At 41.9% G+C, this 9,191-nt stretch overlaps 1 pseudogene; it reads left to right on the top strand.

Annotated features, from left to right (window-relative positions):
• Positions 1-4,251: 4,251 nt before the first annotated feature.
• On the top strand, positions 4,252-5,292 carry LOC150016385 (egl nine homolog 1 pseudogene; annotated as a pseudogene).
• Positions 5,293-9,191: the final 3,899 nt, after the last annotated feature.

Raw genomic sequence — 9,191 nt, 5'->3', positions numbered from 1 at the left:
AAACACAGGAGCAAACACACACAGGAGACTTCCGGACAAGATGGAGGCCTAGACTGACACGCTCCATCTCCCTCCACAGCTAAGAAGGACTACAACTACCGCAAAACCAGAAATAACCAGAAGTTCCAGAAAAGAAATGGAAGTGCAACGTATGAAGTTATAAAGAAGTGGTGCTTGTCCAGATGGGGGGCAGGGGTGAAAGCTGGGCAGAGAGGTCAAGTTGTGCTGGCGGCGGCGGCAGCGGCGATGGTGGCAGGATGGCGGTAAGCACAGACACCTGTATTTAAGGAGAGGCAAGAAGTGCCTGAGGAGCACCCCCGGCTGCAGACCAGACCCGTCAGCTTGCGATTCCAATGCCAAGGAAGGCAGACCCCCATTGCCTTGGACTGTGAGGCCCGGAGGGCGTGGGGACTGAGGAGGAGGCTCCCGGTCAGTCAGCAGAGTGTGAACGGCAGGAATCCATCTTAGACCCCCGCCCCCACAGAAAACGCCAGTGTGGTGAGAAGGGTCACCGGTTGTGATGAGTGCACGGAGCACTATCCCCTATAGCGTAGGAGGTGTGACAGCCCCGCCCAGGAGGCAAGGTTAAACACAAAACTGTCAGGATGGCACAGATCATGATAGAGATTCACAGTGACGCAGCTGACCAGACAGCAAATATCTAATCTAATGGCTCAGCAGATTGGAAATCTTTCTGAGGGTCAGTTCAGACCTTTGGTTATACAAATGCTTATAGACCTAAGAGCAGATCTTAAACAAGACAGGGAAGGAATGAAGGCTACAAAACTAGTGGTGAGGGAAAGAAAACGAGGGATCAAATCAACAAATCGGAACATAGGGAAGGAACAGTCAACCAGTGCAGAAAAAGGAAACGAAAAGTGAGGAAAATGAGGAAAAGCTCAGAAACCTATGGGACAGCTATAAGCAGGCCAATATCCAAATCACAGAATGGCCAGAAGGTGAAGAAGAACAAGAAATTGAAAAATTATGTGAAAAAAATAATGAAGCAGAACTTCCCTAACTTGGGGAAGGAAACAGACTTACAGGTCCACGAAGCGCAGAGAGTTCGAGGTAAACTGGACCCAGGAAGAACCCCACCAAGACACATTATAATCAAAATGTCAAAAATTAAGGATAAAGAGAGCATCTTAAAAGCAGCAAAAGAGAGGAAGAGAATTACGTACAAAGGGATCCCACTAAGACTATCAGCTGATTTCTCAAAAGAAACTCTGCAGGCAAGAAGGGACTGGCAAGAAATATTCAAAGTAATGAAAAGCAAAAACCTACAACCACGATTACTCTATCCAGCGAAGCTGTCATTCAGAATAGAAGGGCAAAGAAAGTGCTTCCAGGACAAAGTAAAACTGAAGGAGTTCATTAGATCCAAACCACTGTTATATGAGTTGTTAAAGGGACTTGTTTAGAAGGAAGATCAAAACTATGAACATTAAAATGAAAACTGTATCACAACAACCAACAACAGAAGCTAGGGAATCGAAACAAAGGCAAACGAAGTAGGCAACAAGAGTGGGAAAAGAATTATAGGTATGGGGAACATTTTGGGGGAAGGTCAGCGGGAATGGGAAAGGGGGAAAGGGAGGGAGATGGTACAGGAATTAAGAAGCAGAGTAGAAGGGAATTGAGTAGATAGGAAGATGTTGAGAAGAACTATATGTATAACCAATGGGCAAGGACTGGGGGGGTACAACTGGGTGGAGGGGAGCTGACGGGAAAGAAATTGGGGCAACTGTGACAGCATAATCAATAAAGCATTTTTTTTTTAAATTAAGTTTCAAATCACTAAGCTGGATGACCCTCAGGACCCCTTGCAGGATGTGAGTCTAGAAATAAATATTTACGACAAACCTATATGTCACTATAGAATCAAAACCATATTGGAAGTCATCATAGCATCATGGTGGAGTGGGAGAACTCCACTATTTCTCACCTTAAATTTACAAGTTGGACAATTATAACTCAAAAAAGGATCCCCTGTTCAAAACACAAACATGCCTGAAAGAGTCACACACTGGAATGAGGGGAGACCAGTCTGGGGGAAAGATGGATGCCCCACAGGCAGTTTATTGCCCACTGCAGCTCCAGAGAGCAAGGTAGCAGAAGGGGCATGCAGGAGGCAACTGACTGATGTTTCTCTCACACACTGATGTTTCTCCCCTTCTCTTTCTCCCTTTCTTCCCCTCTCTAAAAGTAAATAAATAAAAATCATTTTAAAGAAAGAAAAGCAGGGAAGCTTTGAACAACACAGCAGTGCCTGCTGACAGCCATTACTGAAAGGGTGGCTAAGACACAAGATTGAAAACTTGCCCTCCCTGCCCCACACTCCCCAGAAGAACCTGGTAAAAAAAAAAAACCGGAGCAGCAAAGAGAAAAAGTATCCTGTCAACCTGCTAAACTGTTAAAAGCAAAACAGTATCAAAACAAGAAAAGAGTTAACTATCTCAAATGTGCTGGCAGAGAAACTCCATCAAATACCATGAACCACCAAACTAACTTGGGAGCACAGAAAGAAAAAGTCTCCTGAACCAAACTCAAAGTCATGGAAAATGATTATTTAAATGACAGAGAATTCAATATTACAATTATGAGGAAACTCAACAATATGCAAGGAAACTCAGAAAGGGGCCCTGGCCAGGTAGCTTGGTTAAAGCATCATCCAATATGCCAAAATTGCGGGTTCCATCCCCTGTCAGGGTACATATAAGAATCAACCAGTGAATACATAAATAAGTGGAACAACAAATCAATGTCTCTCTTTCTCCTTCTCTAAAAATCAACAAAATAAATTTTTTTTTAAAATTCAGGAAGTTCAATGAGTTCAGGAATAAAATTAATAAACAAAAGGAATATTTTACTAAAGAGCTTGAAACTAGAAAAGAACCAAACAAATTTTGAAGCTGAAGAACACAATAAAGAGGGAAAAGGGAACAGAAAGCCTATTCAAATAACCAATGAGAACTTCCCAAATCAATGGAAAGAACCAGATTTTAAAATAGAAGTTACCAGAACACCTAATTATATCAATGCAAAAAGACCTTCTCCAAAACACATCTTATTCAAACTATCAAAAATCAATGACAAAGAAAGAATTCTCAAGGCAGCCAGAGGGAAAAAAAAGACTGTAACCTACAAAGCAAATCCCATTAGATTATAATCAGATTTCTCGGTGGAAACATTACAAGACAGGAGTAGAAGGAAATTATCAAAACATTGAAAAACAGGAACCATCAGTCAAGGATAATATATCCAGGAAAGTTATCCTTTAGATGTGAAGGAGGAATAATGGCTTTCCTAGATAAACAAAAACAGAGAATTTCCCATGACAAGACCAGCATTGCAAGAATTGTTTAGAGGAGCTCTTCTACCCAAAACAGGACAAAAGCATACAAAAGTTTGTATAAGATGACTAACAGAAGCAGGAAACAACAAAACTACTTCAGAATAAAATATTAAACATTTATTTAAAACAAAGTTAAAGGGGGGAGGATGGACATATAAAAAATACTTCTATTTGGTAACGAATGTACAATGTAAAAAGGTATAATCTGTGACAAAAACCATCTAAAGGCAGGAGAAGGACTGAATGGGTACAGGTGAATGAAGATAAAAGGCAATCAGAAGAATAAGCACTGTTGATGTATGAGACATTTTACAAGTTTAATAGTAACCAAAAAACAAAAATCCATTGCTGAAAAGGCAAATGTTAATAGTGGGGGGGGGGGGGGGGGTTGAGGGGATCTATAGCTGAGACACTAAACATAAAAAAAAAGAGAAAAAATCATAGAAAACTGACAAAAATAGCAGACAAAATCACAAGGGAAGAGAAACAATGGAAATATAGAGCAAGCAAAAAACAAAAGATAAAATGGCTGTAAGTCTTCCTACATCAATAATCATCCTAGGTACTAAGCGCGCAGAGCGAGTGACGCCAGCAGGCCCTGGTCTACTACACCACGAGCCGGCTGGCACCCGGGGTGCGGAGGTAGCCCAAGAACCCGGTCCCGCACGCCCGGCCTGGGCACCCCAGCAGAGGTCGCCTTCACCATCTGCGGCGCTGAGGAGGCAGCCAGCGCTGCGCTGCCCGACCGGAGTAAGAGGAAGCAGCCTGGCCAAGGAAGGCCACAGGCCTTCCAGAGGCAAGGGTGGCAAGTGCACGGCTTAGTGATGGGCCCTACCGCTCTGCCTGCTCTCCAGCCTGGTCATGAGGCCGCAACCACTCCTGCTCAGCCACTGATGGCCAATGACAGCGACTGGCCCAGTAGGCTGAGCCAGAGCAAGCAAGGCCGGCAGTACTGCGAGCTATGCAGGAAGATGGAGAACCTGCTGCGCTGCAGCCACTGCATCAGCTCCTCCTACTGCATAAGAAGCACCAGCGCCAGGACTGAAAGAAGCACAAGCTCATATACCAGGGTGGCAAGGGCCCTCCCGGCTACCGGGCAGTCTCTAACCGGCACCCCGCACGCCCACCGCCACAAAGCCGCCCAGGCCTACCTGGGCTGGGGAGGCCAGGAAGGCACCGGGACAGCGCCACCACCGGGGAATGTGGCCAAGGCAAAGGCCAACCCTGGGCAGCTACATCCCTGTCCTGCACTGCGCCCAATGGCCAGGGCCTGGTAGCCAGGGCAGAGCCCATGAAGGAGGGGCTCCTGGGCCACTCACAGCTGTTCCAGAAGGTGAACCTGAACCCACCGAGCAACACACTGGGTGAAGGGCTGAGCTAAGGCAGCGACCTGCAGATCAATGGGCAGACGAAGCTGCTGCGGGCACTGAAGCTGGAGCTGGATTACATCGTGCTCTGCATGAGCACGCATGGCATCTGCGTGGTGGACGGCTTTCTGGGCAAGAAGACTGGGCAGCTGATTGGCCAGGATGTGCACGCCCTGCAGGACCTCGGCAAGTTATAGACCACCAGCTAGCTGGTCAGTCAGAAGAGCAACTAGTCCAATGATATCTGAGGTATTAAGGTCACCAGGATTGAGGGCAAGAAGCCCAGATGCAAAACCACTGGGCTGTTCATAAGCAACATAAAAAACCTAATACACCACTGTGACAGGAAGCTAGGCAACTACAAAAATCAATGGCCAGATGAAAGCCATGGTTGCTTGTTATCCAGACAATGGAACAGGATATGCAGGTCATACTGATAATCCAAATGGAGATGGAAGGTATGTGACATGTATATATTATCTTAATAAAGACTGGGATGTGAGATCCGGTCAAGATGTTGGTGTAGTCAGACATGGCTCGCCTCTTCCCACAACCACATCAAAATAACAACTAAAATATAGAACCATCAGCCAAAACCATGAGAAATCGACTTCAATGCAAGTGTGACAACACAACTATAGAATTAAAGAAACCACATCCATCAAGACAAAGCCAGCAAGCTGCTGCCATATCTGAAACTCAATCAACCTGGCTAACACTATTTGACCTACCTTGGAGATCCCAAGAGTTTCTGCCTCACCCAACTTATAGGATCACCCAAACTGCTTTACCATATGAACACCTGATGCTTCACAACTTCCTAAATCCTATCAAACAAGCAACAGCTGGCCTCAGTGAGCTCCAAGCCCAGCACCAGCAGCAACCAGCTTAGATTCACAATTTGGCTTCACATGGGAATCTCCAAGCCCAGTACCAGTAGCAGCCATCTCACATGGCTTTATAGCTCAGGCAGGGTGGCCCCAGGCAAAACACAGGTGGGGGCCAACCTAGGCCTGCACCACCCAGAAAACCCCTGGGCTAGCACATCCAATGGACGGCTACAGAACACACCAGAGCACCACCACCCTACTCCTGCACAACTGATCCACCATGGAGGGTGGGAGTTGGTGGTCAATGGTCACAGCCAGTCCTTGCAGCTGACTTACCTGGGTAAATCCCTCCCATTGATCTGCCAACAGCAACCAAGACTCAACTACAAGAGGAAGGTGTACTCAGCCCACACAAAAAGCGCACCTCAAGTACCCAGCTTGAGTGATAGGGAAGGCTGTGTCACTGGACTCTACAGGACACCTATTACATCAGGCCACACTACCAAGACATGGAGTCTAAAAGCAGCTCTAACCACAGAAACAAACACAGAGAGGCTGCCAAATTGAGGAGGCAAAGAAATAAGGCCCAAATGAAAGAACAGAACAAAATCCCAGAAAATGAACTAAATGAAACAAAGATAGCCAACCTATCAGATGTAGAGTTCAAAACACTGGTGACCAGGATGCTCAGAGAAAATACTGAGTACCGACACAAAATAAAAGAAGTGAAAGTTATACAAAGTAAAATAAATAAAATTATACAGGGGACCAACAGTGATAGAACAGAAGCTGGGATTCAAGTCAACTATTTGGAGCAAAAGGAAGAAATAAACATTCACCAAGAACAGAAAGAAGAAACAAGAATTGAAAAATCACAGGAGAGGCTTAGAACCTCTGGGACAACTTTAAATGTATCAACATCCATATCATAGGGATGCCAGAAGGAGAAGAGGAAGAACAAGAAACTGAAAACTTACTTGAAAAAATAATGAAGGAAAACCTCCCTAATTTGACGAAGGAAATAGACTTAAAAGTCCAGGAAGCATAGAGAGTCCCAAACAAGCTGGACCCAAAGAGGACCACACCAAGACACATCCTAATTAAAATGCCAAAGGTGAAAGATAAAGATAGAATCTTAAAAGCAGCAGGAGAAAAGCAGAGAGTTACCTACAAAGTGGTGCCTATAAGACTATCAGCTGATTTCTCAAAAGAAACTTTGCAGGCAATAAGGGACTGACAAGAAGTATTCAAAGTGATGAGAGGCAAGGACCTACAACCAAGACTACTCTATCCAGCAAAGCTATCATTTAGAATGGAAGGGTAAAGTGCTTCCCAGGAAAAGCTAAAGCTAAAGGAATTCATCATCACCAAGCCATTATTATATGAAATGTCAAAGGGACTTATTTAAGAAAAAAGATCAAAACTATGAACACCTAAATAACAACAAACTCACAACTATCAACAAATTAATCTAAAAAGTAAGAACAAAAACAAACTAAACATTGCTTAAACAATCAGAACAGAAACAGAATCATAGGTTTGGGGATCATTTGGAGGTTTATCAGCTGGGAAAGGGGGAAATGGTGCAGGGATTAATGGTAGGAACAAAATAGACAGGGGGGATGTTAAGGGTGAACTAAATAAACCTTCTGATTCCATCGGTAAAGCTGTCTTATAGAAAGACTTTGACCCAGCAATACCCCACTTCACCTACAATAATTGTTGATGCTGTTTGTTAACTTGTGACTAGAAATAAATGGATGAAGAAAAACACAACCAGTTGGCATTTTAGTAAGAAACAGAAACAACATTTTCGTGTTGCATCAGAAAGATTTGACTGTAGCTTTGTACTGCATGACTAACTCCAAACCTGTGATTGCTTATAGGAAGAATATAAGCTATCAAATGAAAATGGTATTTACATCTGGACATTAAATAAATTCTGTAGGTAGAATTGTATAATTCTTCTATTTTGCCATATCTCTCATCCAGCTGAGTTCATTTCACCTCTCTTTTTATATAGTCAAATTTGAATTTGAAGTAATTTTTGTATGATCAGGTACAATTTATCAGAACTGAACTGAGAAAAAATTAAAGTATTATTCCCCGAAATAACATCAATCTATTTTTGTAAACCTCTTCATACTATTAAATTTTGCCCTAAAAGACTTCTTATAATGATTGTTGCCAGTAACTGATGATTACTTAGTTTTCCTTTTACCTAAAATAAGGAGCACTTTAATTACCAGCTGAAAATCAGATTATTTTCTAGTCCCGCTTTACACTAATTTAAACTCTTAAAAATTACTGCTGTTGTTTTTTTGCCATTGTTAATAATGAAACATAAAAGTAAAAACCATCACCATTTACCACTCTAAATGTAAATGGACAAAAGGCACAAAGTAGCAAAATGGGTTAAGAAACCAGACCCAACTATATGTGACCTGCAGAAGACCCATCTCAACTACAAAGACAAATGTAGGCTCAAAGTGAATGGGGCAGAAGATGAAACTTCAAACAAATGGCATCCAGAGAAGAGCAGGGCAACAGTCCTTTTGTATCGGGACAAAATAGATTTCAAGATAAAAAAGGTAACAAGATAAAGATGAACATTTTATAATAATAAAGGGGACAGCTCATCCAGACATAACACTTATCAATATATACGACCCAACCTGGGTGCAGCAAAATATATAGAGCAATTACTAACATCTAAAGGGAGAAACTGACAAAAATATAATTATAGTAGGGGACCTGAATACCCCTTTGACAGCAATGGAAAGATCATCCAGACAATCAATAAGGAAACAGCCTTAAATAATCCACTAGACCACATGTACATAATCAGTATTTATAGAACTTTCCATCACAAAACAAAAAAATACACATTGTTCTCAAGTGCAAATGGAACATTCACAAAGATAGACTATACGTTAGCACACAAAAAGTCTGAATAAATTTAAGACTGAAATCATGCTAAGTATATTTTCCGACCACAACAGTATGAAAATGGAAATTAAATACAAGAGGAAAGCTGGAAAAACAAAAAATATGTGGAGATAAAACAAGCTACTGACAACTATTGAGTCAAAGAAGGAATAAGAACTCAAGATACTTAAAAGGCAAATAAAAATATAACTACAACATACCAAAATTGTTTGGATGCAGCAAAAGCAGTAGCAAGAGGTGGATTTATAGCATTACAGGCCATCTACATTCAGAAACAAGAAAAATCTCAAATAAGTAATCTTACCTTAAAAAACTAGGGGGAGAACAAACTAAGCCCAAACACAAAATCAGTAGAAGAAAGGAAATAGTAAAAATCAGTGCAGAAATAAATAGAGAACAAAAAGAATATAGAAAAAACTAATGAAACAAAGAGCTGGTTCTTTGAAAAGATAAAATTGAAAAACCTTATCAGTAGATACTGAAAAAGCATTTCATAAGATACAACATCCATTTATGATTAAAACATTCAATTAAATGGGTATAGATGAAAATACCTCAACATAACCTCCTTATAGGATAAATGCTCAGCTAATATCATACTCAATGGTGAAACTGAAAGCTTTTCCTCTATGATCAGGAAAAAGAGAAGGATGCTCACTCTCACCACTGTCATTCAAAATAATATGG

The sequence above is a fragment of the Furipterus horrens genome, unplaced genomic scaffold (genome assembly GCF_987537825.1).
Source record: "Furipterus horrens unplaced genomic scaffold, mFurHor1.1.pri manual_scaffold_3, whole genome shotgun sequence".
Classification (NCBI taxonomy): Eukaryota; Metazoa; Chordata; class Mammalia; order Chiroptera; family Furipteridae; genus Furipterus; species Furipterus horrens.
Note: the sequence above shows the minus strand (reverse complement) of the source record. Positions and strands in the feature narration are given on the sequence as shown.